The following is an 18958-nucleotide window of genomic DNA, read 5'->3' as shown; positions in this document are numbered from 1 at the left end:
CACCATGAGTATTCTGTAAAACTGTAATGCATGCTTCTTAGATTGCATTTGTGTATTCAGTAAAGAATCATCTGTAAAGTTGGCATACAGAGAGGTGGGAAAAGGTTTAAAACTGTAATAAAGAAAGCAAATAGAATACTACTTGAAGTAATAACGAAATACAACATGACTGAGGAAGGATAATTTATATGTATTAGGATGGTCACTAATCATATATGGAAAATGAACAAGGTTGCTTCCATAAGCCTCAGGAGAAGGCAGTATATAAATCTGTAAGATAAATGAAGCCTTACTGGAGTAGTGGGAGGAGTTGGAACTCTTTGCCTATCTAATTGGCCATCCATCCAATGAATGGACAATCAAGTAGGCTGTCCTGCCCCTGGCCACATCCCCCTCCAACGTCTTCCACATGGAAGAAGTGTCAGCCCATGGTAAGCCAGGCAACAAGTGGGAGATGGGAAGGGGAGGGGGAGGGCCTGGGAATGCAGGCCCTTGGGGGAGGGAGGCAGTCCCCGCCAGCACTCCCCCTGCCCCAGATGTGGCATCACCAGGCTGCCCAGGTCGGGGGCGGGGAGGGAGCCCACCAGCACTCCCCCTGGTTGCAGCCTCAGCAGGGCCATCCAAAACAGCCCTGTCACAGCCTTAGCATGCCTGTTCAGGTTGGAGGGGGGGGGGGGGAAGCCTAGTGCCTGCTGTATTTTTCATACTTTTCTGCTAGTGTAATAAATAAGTCCCACATTGGAACTGTGCTTGTGCAGCCCAGTCATGGAAGTTTTTATGTTCCCCAGCACTTTGAGTGGTGCAAGAAGCCCCAGGGCCCCAGCCATAAGCTGTTTTTTTTCCTGCTGAATCCGTCAATGGTACTAAGGAGGAGAGTGCTCATTCTATCAGTTTTTCTTTTGCTGGTGTGCAGAACAAATAATTCATTGGTTTGTTTTCCTCATGGATTGTATTTAATCTTATTTCCCCTGATATAATTTTGTTTGTGTGTGTGTGTGTGTGGGGGGGAGACTTAGGGACTGAATGCAGCACCAAAAATAGTCAAAACTGACAAGTATAACTTGTGTCTCCTCTGTTTTGAAGAGACTTATAATGCTTCTGTCATTAAATCTAATGATTCATTCCATGTACAGAATGGCATGCCGTCAACAGAGTATGTTGGAGCTACTTTCCAAGGAAGCTAAGACTGTGCTGAAGCACCTGTTTCAAATATTCTTCTTTACCATGTGCTGCACTCTTGTCAATGAATTTTTATCCAGAATTTCCTGATCTTTTTTTTTTTTTACAATTCTACCATATATGGAACAAAGAACTCACACTTTTATGACATCTCCAACATTTGAAATCATGTTGCTTAGACATTCTGCTTATCGCTTTCAGTGTTATATACCATCTGTAAAACATTTTATATATTTCCCCCCCAAAGCTGCTTCCACACATCCATTGAGATATTGTGGTTTAGGTTCTGCATCCACTTTACTATACAGTTTTTAATTTGCTCTGTTTCAGTTTCATATCTGAAAAGAAGTTTGTATATTTGCGCTTGCTTATGAGATTTAGCTTGATAGAGAATAGATTCAAATTCTTTCATTTCCAATTTTGAACCTGTCTTGCCTTTTATCTCAGCCAGTTATTTCACTTTTTTTGTAAGCACTCAAACCAATTGATGTTCTTTCCTTCTTTTTAAGTGCATCCAAAGTTTTTATTTGCCCCATATCAGTTAATAATTCTTTATATTTTAGATAGTCCATTCTCATATGTTGCACTCTGTTTAAGTAAGCTTCTGATGGAGATTTCAGCATAGGTTGTATAGAGCTTATTCTTGATTTATACCAATTCCAAATCTTCAGTAATGAATCCCTCCATGTGTGGGAGTCTGTTTTCTTCCTGGACTTTTTGGTAAGCCAAAGTACACTTTATAAGCCTTCATTGAGGCCTATCTACTCAAATGCTAAATCTCTCTTTGTGGAGTCATAATTCAGTCCACTAAGGATGTCAACGTAGCCACATGCAGATAGAGTTTAATATCTGGGACATCTTGCCCTCCTCTCATCTTTTCATCTTGAAGAGTTTAAAAAGCTATTCTAGGTCTTTTATTATTCCAGATAAATTTGTTTATGCAGGTTTGCCACTTGTGTAAGGAACAGCAACATATTGAACAAAAAATTCAAGTGAATAGCCATGTTGGTCTGAAGTAGCTCAACAAAAACTGAGTCCAAAGGCACCTTTAAGACCAACAAAAATTTATTCAAGGCGTGAGTTTTCGTGTGCAGGCACACCTCCTCAGACAAAATGGAACAAGAATCATAAGAGTACACACACGCACGCACACACACAAATAATCAATGGCAAATTAGTGAACTGTGTCATAATATCCAAATTATGCTGTAATTTATCATAAATAATCAAGGACTTACCCCCACACATTCAGGAAGAAATCCTTTCAGACGAACCAAAGGAACATCAACCAGGTAAATTATATCTTCTACCCCAAATCCACAAACCTGGCAACACAGGACACCCAATTGTCTCAGGCATAAACACTAGCACAATGGGGATAACTGGCTATATGGACTCTGTTCTGACACCCTATGCCATCAGCGCTCCTAGTGTTCATGACACCACAGACTTTCTGAGCTTTGAACAACTTCCCAGAGAATACTATTTTAGCCACCATGGATGTGGAATCCCTGTATACCAACCTTCCGCACAAAGGTGGATTACAAACCATTAGGAATACAATTTCTAACAACACCAAGCTGACTTGGCCCCCAAACTGTGCCATTTTGTTCTCACCCATAACCACTCCAGATTTGGTGACACCTTGTTCCTTCAGACCAATGGTATAGCCGTGGACACCCTTCAATATGTCAACATCTTCATGGCAGACCTGGAGCAATGCTTCCTAAATACTCACCCACTCACACCTCTCTTATACCTGCGATTCATTGATGACAATTTTATTGTCCGGACACATGGAAAAGAAGCCCTGGATACTTTCCACCAGGCATAAAATGACTTTCACTCCACCATCAAACTGATAATGAACTAATCTATGCAAGAAATAAGTTTTCTGGACACTGCTGTAAAAAACAAAACAATGGATGCCAATAAAGTACCTTATACAGAAAACCTACTGACTGATAAACATACCTGTATGTCTCTAGTACCATCCAAAACATACCAAATAATCCCTTGTATACAGCCAGGCCCTACATTACAATTGTACCTGCTCCAGTCCCACAGACAGAGATTCTCACCTGAGGGATCTACAACAAACCTTCTTGAAACTAAAGTACCAACCCAATGAAGTCAAGAAAGAAATTAACAAAGCCAGAAGGATACCAAGAGAAAACCTGTTGGAATATCAGAACACCACTAGTGGTTGCTTATAGCTCTCAACTCAAAACAGTTTAGCGCATCATTGGTGACTCACAATCTCTATTGGATAATGACAGTTCTCTTTCCCAAGTACTGTGAGGAGCAAACTGAGTCTTACTAGAGAAGATCTACTATTGAACTCTTTTTTTCAAATCATTGAAAACAAGCTTCAGTTGTTGGTTAGGCTTTAACCCAAACAAAGCATACAAAACAAAATAACTCAAGGTAGTGGTGAGGTCCTTGAATTTTAGGAATCTGCAGGTGAAAACACAATGGGTGTGAATAGCTGCTCCTGGCCTAATCCCTTTTAATTTTTAATTTAATGGTTCCCCAGTATAGAATGGTATTTATGCTGGTGAAAGCTAAATGCCTATCTGTCCGTAGTTACTGAATGGGGTTATGCATGTCATGTTGAGTGTTGAGATTTTGATGGTTATGTTGAGACTTTGGAGCATATTTTGCTGTTCTGTTGTTTTGGGGAGTATTTGAGAAAGAATAATTTACAGCAATTTTTTGTGTTATAAATTTTAACTTTCATGGCAAAATCTAATTCTGGTATTATTAGATACAGCTCATATTATCAGTAGCAAAATTATTGTTGGCAATTAAATGTAAAAGTGGATAATTTAGGATTGCTTCAATATGATCCTGCTTGTGGCCAGTTGGTTGTTAAAGTAAAATCATTTAAGTAATCCACTTTTACACCTAAAATGTAACACAATAAACATTGAAACCTGCTTAAAAAAACATTTGTCTTCACAAATTACTTCTGATCCTAATGAAGGAGCTGAACAACTTCAGGTACTAAGTAAAGTTCTTTGGAATTTCATTCTAAGCAGAGCTATACCTTTCTGAATCCATTTTGTTCAGTAGTTTTAGGAGAGTTTAACTCTGTTTCAGATTGCTCAGTTAGTGACTTGTTCAAACTTGTATATATGCAGATTAGATTCTAGATTGTGCAGTCTTCAAGAAATGGGCAACAGCAAATGTACCCATTAACCTTTCCAATTCAGAGCAGAAGTCAGAAGCTTCATAAATATTTATATGCTGAAACATACAGAGAATGGCCAACATAGTTCTGAATACCTCAGAGTCAATTGGTGTACAGCAGAAATAAGATTATGCATATATATGCATTCAGGAGCATGCAGTGTGTTCTGCATCAGTGCATCCTAGTTGCATTTAATTTCACTTTATTCAACCTTGCCCATGTGTTATTTATGGTGGGTTTTTCATAATATGTGCTTGTTCCTGTTGGGAATGCCTTTTTGGTAAAATAATGCTAGAATACACATATGCAATATCTTCAAGAGAAAAGACGCCATAAAAAGTTAGGGTAACCCAGTATGGGATTTTGAGGTATTCGAATATTTGATGGTTAGAATCAATCCACATAAAAAAGAATCCAGCAGAATAAGTCAGCAGAGGAAGGCTGGTAAAATTGTCCAAAATCAGCTCCTTGAGATCTTGTCTTCTGTTATATTTCTCTTGATATGCAGTACAGTCAGCAGAGTTATACCATTACAAAGCCATTAATTTCAGTTAATTTAGAATGCTGTCACACTGTTACGGATAGCACTGATAGAAAACTTGAATACTTGTAGTGAGGAGCAAAGAGTTTATGCTTCTATCTTAGTTATGGAACCTTCCAGAAAAGTTTTCTATGGCTACTCCTCCTAGTAAGGACAGCTATAGAGATAAGGTCTTTGTTCGGCTGGTTACTCTGCCAGGAACCTGGGCATGATCCTGGATGCCTCCCTTACAATGGAAGCCCAGGTCACAAAGGTAGCACGGCTGGCATTTTACCACCTCCACCAAGCCAAACTACTAGCGGCCTACCTGGAACTAGAGCACCTAGCCATAGTGATCCATGCAATGGTCACCTCTAGACTGGACTTCTGCAACTCGCTCTACGCAGGCCTACCTTTATCCTTGATCCGGAAACTACAACTGGTGCAGAATTCCGCGGCCAGGATTCTCACTAAGACATCATGGAGATCTCATATCCGGCCGGTACTCCAAGAACTCGGTTGGCTCCCAGTTGAATTCCGGATTAAGCTTAGGGTTTTGGTAATCACCTTTAAGGCCATACGCGGTCTGGGCCCAGTGTATCTGTGAGACCGGCTCCCTGCCTATGCCCCCAAAAGAGCACTATGCTCTGCCACTTCCAACAGGCTGTGGATCCCTGACCCTAAAGAGGCACGTCGGACTTCAACAAGGGCCAGGGCCTTTTCAGGCCTGCAAAAGGGAGCTCTTCCACCAGGCATTTGGTGAGGCCGACTGAGCCATAACATCTACAGGTCCTTCCCCAGACTGAGGGACCGAACCTGCTGAGGGTGTGTCAAAGTTATTGTTAAAATACTGTTCTAGTTGGTATGTTATTGTTATATTGTTATATTGATTTTGAGAGTGTTCTATGTAAATGTTTCAAAATGTTTTATGTAAACCACCCAGAGCCGTAGGGAAGGGTGGTATAAAAATCTAAATAAATAAATAAACAAACAAACAAACAAATAAATAAATAAATAAATAAATAATTGCTGCTGATACTGACTGTATGTTTTTAATCTAATAATCTGATTTGGTCATTTTTAGTGTTGTTAGTAGTGTATAATTCTTCTGTTTTGTAAATTCCCAGTATTCATGGACAGAGGGGATAATTTGTACACAGACATTGTTTAATAAAAACATCCTGAGCAGTACACATCCTGTTGTGATCTTAAAATGGGTAACATGCAATGCATGACCTTGCATGGCTCCAAGTCACTGGCTGCTGAATGGGGCTCCCTGTGTTAATAAGTGGCCACTCACATGCACAGTTTAGAGGCAATACTGCATACATCAATAGAAGAAGCAAAAGAATTGGGAAGTGCGGGTGCTAGGACATGGGCTGGCCATGCTGTTCCTCACAGGTTTCAGTGACACATAGAGCCAACCTGAGAGCCAGTGAGGTGCACTGAACAGAGTGAGACTAGGATCTGGAAGATCCAGGTTCATATCTTCAATAAACTCACCTGATGACCTCTAGCAGTTTGTCTAGTGGCCTGCCTTACAGGCTGGCTGTGGTGATACAATGGGAAAGGAGAATGATATATACCTCTCTGGACTCAAGGAGTGAAGGATGGATAAATATGGGATACAGAGGCAGATTTTTGAAAACAGTCACTTCATAAGACTGCAAAAGAAGACATGTTAGATTACGCTAATGGACTATCCAGTCCAACATTTTGAGTCATACAGTAGCTGAAAGCCAGGTCAAAGAAGACTAAATCAATTCCCTATGTGGGTAATGTTGTAGAGAAAAATCATATGTGTTTCATTTTATCCTCAGATAACCCTGTGAGTGTGTGTACCTGACCTGAAGTCTCCCAGTAGGTTGCATGGCATTTGTGTTTTGAATAGAGGTCACTCCAATCCAAGTCCCAGCAGTAGAGCTACTACATCATGCTGGCCCTCTGGATACAGTGACATGCTGAATTCATTGGTGAGGTGGTGGAGTATAAATGCGACAAATATAGTTTTTGTATTCACACGTGGTATGTTCATGGAAGAATCTTGTATAGAGCTCCCTGAGAAAGAAGGTGCAGAATCACATCTCATTGCTAATAGGAGATAACTGAAAATCCCATTGGAATCCATAATCAGCTTTAGTTCTAGCTTCTGGAAAGTCTGACACACAATAAAAGAACTTAACATTTTATATAGCGAGTTAGCAAGCATTGATTTAAGCATTGTGAAAGAGGGAGGAATTTCCAAAGGAGCATCTTGAGGTCTCCCACTGAGAGCAGGTGTTTTATGTACAATGGTATGACAAATATCTGTTTAGACCACTAATGTGTTGGCAGGAACCAGCTGCTGAAATTCAATGGCTGAACACTGTGAGCAAATGAAATGGTATAGATGACAGTTTACCTACTTAAGACTAAAATTGGAAGGCACAGGTAAATTGAGATTATCTAGCAATGGAGTGTAGAGATTTTGGGTACCCTCTCTTTTTCAAGCTGTGTTTTTCTATGCACATAAATGCCTCAGTTCTATTTTCTCTACTTTGTAGTGAAAATGACTTTGCTCTTTCAGATAAATTATACTGTATTATGCAAACTCAGTGGGACATGGAAGTCTCTCTGAGACCACTTGGCATTGTACTAACCACCTTCCAGTGGCTGCAGAAGCCCAAAGGAGTCCTGATTTAGAGTAAATCTTTTTACAAGTAAGGGCAGATACTTGTCTTGAACTGTTTAGATTAGTTTAGTTTATTCTGCATTGGCACTTTGGCCAGATACAATTTGTGAACTGTTTAGATTGTAAGATTTATGAGTGCTGTTACATAAAACATACATCTTGCTCCTGGCTCTATGTTTTGAAGGTAAAAGAGTAAGTAAGAATTCCCTGGATTATTAGGGGCTCTTGGTTTACGTTGGTTCCATTTTAAGATATAAACCACAGCATATTCATTATTAGTGAGCCAAGCTTGACATAGAATCATAGAATCATAGAATAACAGAGTTGGAAGGGACCTCATGGGTCATCTAGTCCAACCCCATGCACTATGCAGGACACTCACATCCCAATTGCTCATCTACTGTAACCTGCCACCCCTTTGCCTTCACAGAATCAGCTTCTCCGTCAAATGGCTATCTAGCCTCTGTTTAAAATTTTCCAAAGATGGAGAACCCACAACCTCCCAAGGAAGCCTGTTCCACTGAGAAACCGCTCTAACTGTCAGGAACTACTTCTGGATGTTTAGATGGAATTTCTTTTGAATTAATTTCATCCCATTCATTCTGGTCTGTCCCTCTGGGGCAAGAGAGAACAATTCTGCTCCATCCTCCATATGGCACCCTTTTAAATACTTGAAAACAGTTATCAGATCCCCTCTCAGTCGTCTCCTCTCCAGGCTAAACAGACCAAGCTCCCCCAACCTTTCTTCATATGTCTTGGTCTCCAAACCCCTCACCATTTTGTTGCCTTTGGACACGTTCTAGTTTGTCAACATCCCTCTTCAACTGGGGTGCCCAAAACTGAACACAGTACTCCAAGTGAGACCGAACCAGAGCAAAGTACAGTGGTACCATTACCTCCCGTGATCTGGACACGATACTCTGTTTGATACAGCCCAAAATCCCATTTGCCTTTTTAGCCACTGAGTCACACTGCTGACTCATGTTCAATGTATGGTCTACTAAGATCCTTTTTGCACATACTACTGCAAAGACAAGTCTCCCCCATCTTATATTGGTATTTGGTTTTTCCTATCTAACTGCAGAACTTTACATTTGTCCATATTGAACTTAATTTTGTTCAGTTTTGCCCACTTCTCGAGCATATCAAGATCATCCTGTATTCTGTTGCTGTCTTTAGTTGTGTTTGCTACCCCTCCCAGTTTAGTATCGTCTGCAAATTTAATAAGTATCCCCTCTAATCCCTCATCCAAATCATTTATAAATATGTTGAACAACACAGGCCCCAGGACAGATCTTTGGGGTACTCCACTTGTCACTCTTTTCCAAGAAGATGCTGAACCATTAACAAGTACCCTCCGGTTACGATTTGTCAACCAGTTATTGATCCACCTGATAGAATTAGGATCTATACCACATTTTACCAACTTGTGAACAAGAATATCACGTGGAAACTTATCAAAAGCTTTACTGAAATCCAGATAAACTATATCCATGGCATTCCCCTGATCCAGCAAGGTAGTCACTTTCTCGAAAAAACAGATAAGGCTGGTCTGACATGACTTGTTCTTGCGAAACCCGTGCTGAATCTTAGAAATCACAGTTCTCAGTTCCAGCTGCTCAAGGACCGAGTGTTTGAGTTTTTGTTCCAAAATTTTGCTAGCTACAGATGTCAAGCTGACGGGTCAATAATTACCCGGATCCTCCTTTTTCCCTTTCTTGAAGATGGGGACAACATTTGCCCGCCTCCAGTTGTCTGGCACCTCACCTGTTCTCCAAGAAGTGTCAAAAATAATGGACAGAGGTTCAGAGATGACATCTGCAAGTTCTTTTAGTACCCTTAGATGCAGTTCATCTGGCCCAGAAGACTTTGTTTCATTTAAAGAAACTAGGTAGATTAGAATTTATTATAGGGGACAGACTTAAAGGAAATAATGATGATTGTCTTAATCCTTGGTTTCCTTTACATAAAAATAAACTTTTAAAATTACACATAAGGCCCTTTGAACAGTATCTTCAGATATCTTGCTTGCATGAAAAGTAGAAATGAAGTGGAAATCTGCCATGTAACCTAGGAGAAAGGCCATTTTTGGTATTACGTAAAGTAGTATTTTTCAATCTTTTGACCATGGAGAACCCCCAGAAGTATTCTTCAGGCTTTGAGTACCCCCAAAAGTGATATCAATTGGCCACACTCCCAGAAGTCATGTGCCACTAGGACCATTTATGCACTGGGAACTTCACTGCCCCAGCTTCCATACAGGAGCATAAATCAGGGGCGGATGAAGTGCACCAGGCCAAATGCTCCCCTGTGTGGGTGCAGGAAGAGGTGGGGCAACCTGCCACGACTAAAACTCCAGCCTGCAGTCTGGCATGAAACCTCCAGTGCATAAACGGTCTAGAAGTGACTTCACCCAGATACTCCCACTGGATGTGACATCAACAGACCACTCCCACATTGCAGTAAACAGTAGGCAGTTTAAGTTGAGACTAAATCACTCATGCTTGTGGGGAAGGGGGAATGAGGGAAATGGCCAGTTCCCAAGCATAGTCAAGGCAGCAGGAGAAATGCCAGGGACCCCTTCCAACCCCACTGTGGACCCCTGGAGGTCCATGGATCCCCGGTTGGGAAACACTGACTTAAAGGCTTAATAATGTCCAGCAGCTTTTAAATGGCATGCCATATCATCACTTCAGCCTATCTGCATGAATATCTAGTGAGGTGAAAATCACTAGATCTGTCCCTGGAGGATGAGTAGCATGCATACTCAGGATGGAAGGGGAGCTGTCAGAATGTCACTATGAAAGTGCCAATGAACTTCACATTTGAAATAATACCTGGGTGTGTTTCTGTGCACTAAATTATAGGCAGCCTAATTATGAGTTTCAAAACGTTTTCATGGCAGACTCTAGCGTTTTCATGGCAGACTCGATACGGGATGGTTTGCCAGTGCCTTCCCCAGTCATTACCGTTTACCCCCCAGCAGCAAGCTGGGTACTCATTTTGCCGACCTCGAAAGGATGGAAGGCTGAGTCAACCTTGAGCCGGCTGCTGGGATTGAACTCCCAGCCTCATGGCCAGAGCTTCAGACTGCATGTCTGCTGCCTTACTACTCCTGCCCACTTACTTGCCCCATCACAAAGGAATCCCCAGAAAACCCAATTTCATATTTTCAAGGAGGGTATAATTTGGGGCTGTTCGGTGCAGAAATACATGCATTTGGGGTTTTTTTTGTGCCTACCATTTTGAATCATTTGGGCATGCCCCATTCCTTGTTGCTGTCCTCCTTCCCCTGTCCTTCCTCCCCCTCCCGCCCTCCGTTCCAAAAAAGCTGCCTTAAAAATGGGGTGATTGTGTTACAGCACTGTTTCTAAGTTGTAAAAATCAGTCTTGCACAGCAGTGTTATTTTATAATTCAATTTTTTAAATTTAATTCAGAACACTTTAGGTGTAAGGGGGGGAGGTGGTCAAGGTCACAAGAATTGTGGGATTAATGGGCACAATCAAAACAAAGGTGCAAGCAGGCACCATTTTGCAAAAAAAAAAAAAATGAAAAGGGGAAGAGAGCAAAGTGGGTGTTGGGTGTTGCCTCTATCAGACTCAGTGCAGAAAGCATGTTGCAAATTTCAGCCTGGGAAATGAGGGGAGGAAAGCCCAAATGCAGAAAGGCTATAGTCGACCCACAGTATCCAAAGGAAATCCAAAGCGAGGCTAAAACAAGGCATGTCTTCTAATGCAGAAACGGTCTGAGAGGTCTGGAGTCCTGTGGAGATCTTCCCCACATCCCACAAACACAATTTGTGCAACAACATTAAGATTGGAAGTAAACCTAAGACATTTGTCTGTTCACTTTGAACTGTTAACTTTCACTGCCCTTTCGTGAGGACACATCAGAAGGATATATCTATAAGGAATACATTTCATGTGTAGTGTTGGACAATTTTAAACTAATCTGTTTTATCTTGCAAAGCACAACACTGGAAAGGAGGGAGAAAATAGCAAATCATTGTCAATTAATGTCTATGTTTACTGGTCAGAGCAAATAATACCCTATTACAAAAAGGATTAGTGCATTAGCACTTGGCAAAGGCATGTGTAGATGTCATATTGGTTTAGCACAGTTGCAAGACATGTAAAGAACCTTTTAGTGAGCTTCAGGTACAGACTGGGCAGAATAACATTCAGTTGTGTTGAGATTTGAAGTGCAGCTGAAAAGTTGAGGCATTAGATAAATTATAGTTGTGTCCCCACAGAAACCTTTCCAGTACAGAACTGCATTTCTTAATAGTAATGCTTGCTGTGATTGCCTGGTGAAAAACACCTTTTATCCATCAGAACAGAGCATGGCATTGGGAGGAGCAGCGTGAAGTGGGGCAGTTTCTGTTGGACACAGATGTTGTTTAATATCATTATCCTAGAATCATAGAATCATGGAAGGGGCCGTACAGGCCATCTAGTCCAACCCCCTGCTCAACGCAGGATTAGCCCTAAGCATCCTAAAGCATCCAAGAAAAGTGTGTATCCAACCTTTGCTTGAATCCCATTGTCTTGTCAGTTGGATGTGTCAGGTAAAACCTCTAAAGGGGAAATCCTAATGTTAGGAAAAGGGGGAGACTTGAAGTAGGGCAACCTGACCCCAGTGCATTCCTTGTCCTTGACTACTTTGTTTAGGACAACATTGGGCAAGGTGCTAGCTGATTTGAGGTTTCCACGATCCATAGCAACTCTTGAACCAGTTAAGGAGATAGGAAACCCATAAAAAAACTCCTCATAAAGCAATCTGACTGTGGCCTTATTAGGATATGAGGCTAACAATTGGACCAAAATTTGGAGGTGTATGGACTTCTGGACTAAGCCCAGGTCTAGGTTCCCTGAAATGGCCAAACTGTTTTGCAATGCTGGAGCTTGTAGTGGTGCTTGATCATCTTTCTTTTTTTGTATTAGGGGAGGATTGGGTGGTCCAGACAGCCTGGGGTGATGACCAAAGCATGTGACAATTATGGTCAAATTATCTTTTATGCAGTTAGATCTCCACTGATTATACTCCCAGCATTTGGTCTGTTCTTCATGTGCAGTTAGATAGGTATTGTTTTTACTTTGTTTTACATATATTATTGGCGCACTTTAATAAATATTTGTAATAATTTTTAACATTGTTTTAACATTCTTTTTCAGCTCAAGTTTTGACTTTGTTCAGGTTGGGTTTCTGTTCCTTTTTTTGGTTTTGAATTGTAGTTCATGAACATGGAGGCTTCAGCAAGAAATGTTCATGGGACACACAGGCTTTTGAATGCCCAAACTACCATGTTTCCCCCTCTGAGGATCCCATGCATACTTAAAGCCCCCACCCTACCATGTCCTTCCCGGTGAAGTTTTTTTTTAAATCACTGGTGAGCCACTCCAAAACAGGAACCTCTGCCCATTTTTAAATCAGTGGTGAGCCATTCCAAAACAGGAACTTATGCCCAGCTCTGCTTCCTCATTCTCCTGCAAGACAGAACTAGCATTTCAGACAGATGCTGAGCCCACACAAGGTGGCACAGGGAAGTCCCCTCTGCTTTGCTAGCCTGATCAAACAAGCCCCCCCCCCGCCATAGTCACTGATCAGAGGTAGACTGCTGCTGCATGTAATTATCTTTGTGCTACAGTTCTACAGAGAGGTTTTGTAGTCTTGGGGAGGGCTGTAGCAGGAAATGCCATGCCTGAAGTAATCCTCATTTATATGGAAATATAGTTGGCTCAGTTGCCAGGGAGACCCATATTGTATGTTCATGTGAGCTCTGATATTGAGGAGACAGAGAATCAGCAGCAGATGCCTCGAGTGTCCATTGGTGGATGAGGGACTACGAGCAGAAAAGGAGCTGTCACAGGGGCTCAGGGGGGAGACCAAAAACACGCTAATGTTTATGCATGAAAAGGGCCGTTCTGAGCACTGCTGTAAAAGAAAAGTCATTGCAAAGCTAGTTTTAGATATCACACTGAAAAAACCTCAATCAACGCTGGGGTGTGTGTGCCATGCAGAATAAAAAATACTGTGGAGGGTTTCACACAGTGAACACTGCCCTGTGCAGAAATTTAAAAAAAACATCTTTTTGCGCAGACTTTTTGGGATGTTTCCTGCCATTCATAATATACCTAGATGCAGCATGACAGTTGCTTCAGGGGCCTTTCAGCTAATTTGCCTCCCCTGAACGTTGCCCCCAAATCTCCCCCTCCCACCAGCAGCCTTGTATGTAACAAATCCTGTTACATAGGAAAATTCTTCATAGTATTAAAGAACTTGGAGTCGACTGGGTGAACTAAGAGCAAATTTGGAGTGGTTTATAATTATTCTAACATCTTGGCTATATTTAACATTCTTTCTTGCTTTTGTTCAGGTTGATACTTTAGAAGCTGAGTAGGAGGGGAAGATGATCTAAAATGAATAGATGTTCAATGGGATGATTATACAGAAGTAAAATTAGTATTTGAAGAATTATCAGTCCTTAGTGGCTTAGACATGATACATTAACTCAGGAAACAATGCTACGTACCCGGGAGCATTATTATTATTGTAGTTGAAATTTATTATTGCTATAAGGCCATTATTGTAAGGATTATTGCTTACTCCTGAACTCACCTGATGTTTGTTAATATGAGCTGTTAGAACATTCCATTTTCGTGTTCTTATTCAGCTTCTTTAAACAGAATGACATGAGCCACCAGTGCTATCAAATGGTGCCAATCAGCACAATGTCTGCATTCTTTTTCTTTGGTTAGATGACTGGGAGGGTGTTAAAGGTCACTGCAATAACATTTAATAAGGCTTTTTAACTCTTCCCATTTATGTCTTAAATGCTGTTGCAGTGATAAAAGTCTTGGTTTATGATGGACTGATTCCTTAAGACTCTAGACACACAACTATATTTTGTCTTATTGACAGTATGCAGCTTTAGGAAATTCCTTTTCTGAACATGTTGAGTAGTCCAAGATCTATCTCTCCCCCCCCCCCACGGTCCCTGTAAAAAATCTGAGACTGCTTGTTTTATGTTTTTCTTTCATTTTTGTCTTAACTAGCTATAAGAAGAAGAAATTAAGGGTTCCCCCCTTCCTTTTGTGTATTACTAATTTGGAGACTTTCTTACCAGTCTTTGTAATTTCATGTCAATTGAAACATGAGTAGGATTGCCAGGTCCATTGGCTCTGCTGGTAGGGAATGAGGGGTTTTTGTTTCTGAGAGTGTCAGAGACATTGGGGGGTGACACTCTAGCTTTTTAGCAACTCTAAGATAAAATTTGCTTCTAACTATAGAGTTTTGCCCCCAAACCAGAGCATTAACCCCCCCCCCCCCATGTCCTTCCAGGTGACACCAGCATTTCATGTTAAAGTGCAGCATTTTTTTGGTTTCAGGTTTGTTAGGGGGGCAGGCACTTCCAGAAAGTGGAGAACCCCTACCTGGACCAGTGGACCTGGCAACTCCAGACATGAGAGACCAAGGAGCAATCTAATCAAAATCTGACTGATATTTTAAGACCTTTAATGATGGTACTAATCAGTACAGAGGACTAGTACCTTACTTCAGGCCTTTTCCAAATCCTGATAGTGTTGACATGGCCCGCCCTAATCAGTCAGAAAAAGAGAGAATAGAACCTCATAAACAGCCTAGGGATCTGCAGAGGGGTAGGAGAATTGAGGGAAATTGATACAACCATGTTTGCAGGTGGACTCTACGGTATTTAAGGCCACATGCAGTCTGGGCCCATCATATCTGAGGGATTGTCTTACTGCCTCTGCACCCCAAAGAAGATTATGCTCAGCCAGTTCCAACCACCTAGTGATCCCTGGTCCCAAGGAAGTATGTCTGGCTTCAACCAGGGCCAAGAGGTTTTTTGTCCCAGTCCCCTTTGATGAAATGAGCTCCTGGAGAAAATCTGGGCTCTGTCAGAACTGGCACAGTTCCATGGGGCCCGTAAAATGGATCTGTTCCACCAAGCTTTTGGTTGGGGCCATTGATCTGATAACATGTATTGCACCCTCCTAATCAGAAATGCCCAATGGGATCATATAGAATGAGCTGCTGTTAAGGACCGGACAACTGTTATTTATCATTAAAATTTTTAATAATTAGTATAATGTTGAAATTTTAATGCAGTTAATTTTAGTATAAATTATATTTTTGTATTCTCTATTTAATTATGATGTATAACAAGAACAACAACAATCCACTGCGGTTCCTGTCCTTCCAGGATACATCCTCCCAGAATTTCCCATCCTGGATCTGGACCCTGTCTGTGTGGAGGGGGAACCCTAATTATAGATAATATGATTTTATTTAAATCAGATTAGAAGATAAAAAACCTGGGCTGATTCTACATGGGCAGAAAAGGCTGGGAGGGAGCTCATTGTGCCGCTAGGCCAGCATCCTCATGGGCCTGGTGCAAATCGGTCCTTCAGTAGCCCCATGTTAAGGGAACGTGTATTCTTCCAGGCCTGGCTCCTACCCACCCTATGGAGGTTGGGAGGAGGCAAAACATGCCCCAGTCTGCTTTGTGTCACCATGAGATAGACTGGGGCTTTCTTTTATTTTGCAGGAAGGTGGGATCACGTTCTCACACAATTCCACCTTCCTGCAAAATAACAAATACTTACAACCCCTTTGCGTGTAGTAGAACCTATCCACAATGATTGTGTCCTCTGGGACACATTTCATGGTGGATGAGGTACCCTGCTGAACTGAGTGCCTTGTGAGGACACAAAAGGTTAGGAGCACACAGTTCTGCAGCACCACGCCACACCTGGAGTGGTGCTGCCGGTACGGAATCAGCCCTGCATGCCACTCTCCTGCCATTTTGCGGTGGGTTCCTCATACCCCACACTCCCCCCCGCCACTGCTGTATGGTGTGATGGGCTCTTCCAGCCCCAGTGTTTTGTATGTGCATGCCCAATGTCAGGGCAGTCCATGTGCGCTGGTGGATTCCTTCCCTCATGCGTTCTCAGAAAGCGATGGTGCATGCTATCCCACCGCAAGGAACCAGCAGCAGCCTGGTGCAGCCACTGCCATGCATAAAAGTTCATTAAGTTACATAGAATTATGGATTGGGTCCAAAGAACAATAAAGAGAATGGAAACAGATTCTAGCCCAAGAGTTTGTGCAAGAGTTGATGCAGTGCTATGAAGAGCCAGACTTATGTTTCTGCTTGTGTAAAAGATAAGTGGTATCAGTCTTCTACGTAGAATGGCATGTCTGGACATAGCACATTATTTTGGACTCTCTTCTAGTCTTGGGACTAGAAACTCCTCACAGACACTAGGATCCGGGTTATGCCATCCTATATATCACCAGGATGATATATGGAATCCTTCGCTTTGTTTATCTATCTTCTAGATTCCCTACAGAATGCTTTAAGATGACTGAAATCTTAATACAAAAGTTATATTTAAATGCAAACCATTATATTTTAATTGTGATAGGAAGGTACCAAGGCGGTTGCAATAATTTGCTGCCTTTGCCTATTCCCATTTCCCAGTCTGGTGATGGAAGAATGATGAGGAACAAAACTTTCATAGGTAGGCCCTTTTTGATGGTTGAAAGTGGAGTCCCAGACTAAAATAATAAATGGCTCACTGCAATGGCAGCATTTCTGTGTGCTCTGTGTGCTTTTCCCCCACCTGGATTTAGAATCATTTTCTCTTCGGTGCAGCTTATCTGAAGAAGATAAAGAGAAGAAACTCAACAAGTGATTTCTTTTTGTGCCTTGACAGGAGATGGCAATTATGAAACATTTAACTTCCTAAAAGAAGCATCGTTGACAGTTCTTGTCTTGCTGTTTTTTTTTTGATGACAAAGTGCTGGCAGCAATGCTGCATCCCAAGACTGACAGTGCTCTTCACTGAGTGACAGCCAAACTGAAATAAATCACAGACATAAACCATTTGTAGTGTGCATTTAGGATATACTTTATTAAAGCTAATATCCCCATCTTTAACACTTTGTTCTCTTATACATTTTTGAAAAGCCCTCCGGGGCGGAGATTGTCTGGGTCCAGTCTGGGTCCTGTGCACGTCTGGATTGGCCCAGCCCCACTGGCACCCACCCCCAACAGCCTAACCAGCTCGATCAGGCTGCATCTCCCACCCAATCAGGCTGTGTCTTCCACCCCTAACTGTCACATCCAACAACTCATTTCACTTTGCCTCAGACTGCTGACAAAGCTGGCAAGTGACTGTTGAGTGCGCTCCCTCCCTCCTTCAGGCCTGCCGTTAAGGGAGCTGCTAACAGCCCCTGACTGAGGTGAGGGAGGCATTTCTAAGAGCCGCGCAGAGGAGTCTGTGGGGGAACTTGTGCTTTCCTTTTGGGGGGAAAGCTTTCCCCTTCTGCCAAATAGTTGGCTGACAGAAAAGCCCCTTCTCACTTAAAACACTGCTCAGGGCGGCCTCACTGCTGGATGAAAGATGCATCCAAGCAACTCTCTGTAGATCTGAGGCCTACCACACAGGGTTGTTGTGTGGATGAAACTGGATGCTGTTGCAGAGGTTCTTTTGCCTCCTGTTTCATCTGTACAACAACCTTGTGCAGTAGGCCTCAAATCTGCAGAAAGTCGCACAGATGGGCTTAGCTGTTTTTTTCCTCCAGCAGTGAGCCCGGCCATAGCAGTATTTTAAGTGAGAAGGGGCTTTTCTGTCAGCCCCCCCCACAAAGGAAAGCACAAGCTCCCCCAAAGACTCCTCTGCATTGCTCTTGGAAACACCTCCCTCCCCTCAGTCAGAGGCTACCAGAGGCTCCTTCCTAGCAGGCCTGAAGGAAGGGGGAAGGGAGTGCATTCATCAGGCACCTGCCAGATCTGTCAGTGGTCTGAATCAAAGTGAGGGAGGTTGTTGGACCTGTGCAGCCCTTTCTGCCTGGGGAGCTGATCTTTATAATCTGCAGATGAGGTGTAATTCCAGGAGCTCACCAGACCCATCTGGAGGTTGGCTACCCCTGGGTTGGAAATATTCCTGGAGGTTTGGAGGTGGGACTTCAAAATGGGACTTCAGAGTCCAGCCTTCAAAGTAGCCATTTTTGCATTCAGAGCTAATCATTATAATTATAATCTAGAGCAGTGATTCTCAACCTTCCTAATGCCACGACCTTTTAATACATTACTCTCTTTGCTATTTCCCCCCTCCCCCCTGCTAGCACCCGCTGTATCAGCTACAATGGGCTTTAATTCTAGTTTATTAATAACTTAGGGGGTTTTGCCCATTGATATGTATGTCATGTTACAAAGGAAAAAGCAAGATATTTCTGAGCATATACTTTAACTTTATTGATCTATGTAGAGTTTGGGTTTTTTGCTGCCCGATAGGGCTGCTGTGTGAGAGACTGTTGGTTGTTACTTTGGGTTAATATTGTCCTTTTCTTCAAATTCTTTGTTAG

General features: G+C 42.2%; 1 protein-coding gene across 5 annotated transcripts in view; it reads left to right on the top strand.

Annotated features, from left to right (window-relative positions):
* The window catches only part of NELL1 (neural EGFL like 1), a 705231-nt gene that overhangs the window by 93887 nt on the left and 592386 nt on the right, over positions 1–18958 (top strand). The gene's annotated exons all lie outside the window — the stretch shown is intronic.

Source organism: Paroedura picta, chromosome 2 (assembly GCF_049243985.1).
Source record: "Paroedura picta isolate Pp20150507F chromosome 2, Ppicta_v3.0, whole genome shotgun sequence".
In the NCBI taxonomy this organism is placed as follows: Eukaryota; Metazoa; Chordata; class Lepidosauria; order Squamata; family Gekkonidae; genus Paroedura; species Paroedura picta.
Note: the sequence above shows the minus strand (reverse complement) of the source record. Positions and strands in the feature narration are given on the sequence as shown.